This window comes from Rhinopithecus bieti, unplaced genomic scaffold (assembly GCF_001698545.2).
Source record: "Rhinopithecus bieti isolate Rb0 unplaced genomic scaffold, ASM169854v2 scaffold_42514, whole genome shotgun sequence".
Taxonomy (NCBI): domain Eukaryota; kingdom Metazoa; phylum Chordata; class Mammalia; order Primates; family Cercopithecidae; genus Rhinopithecus; species Rhinopithecus bieti.
Genome location: NW_016817107.1, coordinates 1 through 544, shown reverse-complemented (window position 1 = coordinate 544; position 544 = coordinate 1). Strand labels below are relative to the sequence as shown.

The window sequence follows — 544 nt, the reverse complement described above, 5'->3', positions numbered from 1 at the left end:
TCCTGAAAGACGCAATAGTCATATCTTCCTGTATGGAGATTTGAGAAGCATGAATGTTGGATGTGACCCTCAAGATGATCCCCATTTCACTGCAAAATCTGAATGTTTTCTTGTATGGGGGGCTCAGACTTTCACATCTGGCAAATATTATTGGGAGGTTCATGTGGGAGACTCTTGGAATTGGGCTTTTGGTGTCTGTAACAATTATTGGAAAGAGAAGAGACAGAATGATAAGATAGATGGAGGGGAGGGACTCTTTCTTTTTGGATGCGTTAAGGAGGATGCTCACTGCAGTCTCTTTACCACCTCCCCATTTGTGGTGCAATATGTTCCAAGACCTACCAGTCGAGTAGGATTTTTCTGGATTGTGAAGGTAGAACCATGACCTTTGTTGATGTTGATCAAAATGCCCTGATATACACCATCCCTAATTGCTCCTTCTCACCTCCTCTCAGGCCTATCTTTTGCTGTAGTCACTTCTGACCAGAGATAAGTCAGAAGTGTGTCTATATGCTGTGGGAACCCATTTATCACAGAAAGCCTT

General features: G+C 43.0%; 1 pseudogene; it reads left to right on the top strand.

The window, feature by feature from the left end:
- The first annotated feature begins 7 nt into the window (after positions 1–7).
- Positions 8–483, top strand: LOC108517723 (tripartite motif-containing protein 51-like; annotated as a pseudogene).
- The last annotated feature ends 61 nt before the right edge of the window (positions 484–544 follow it).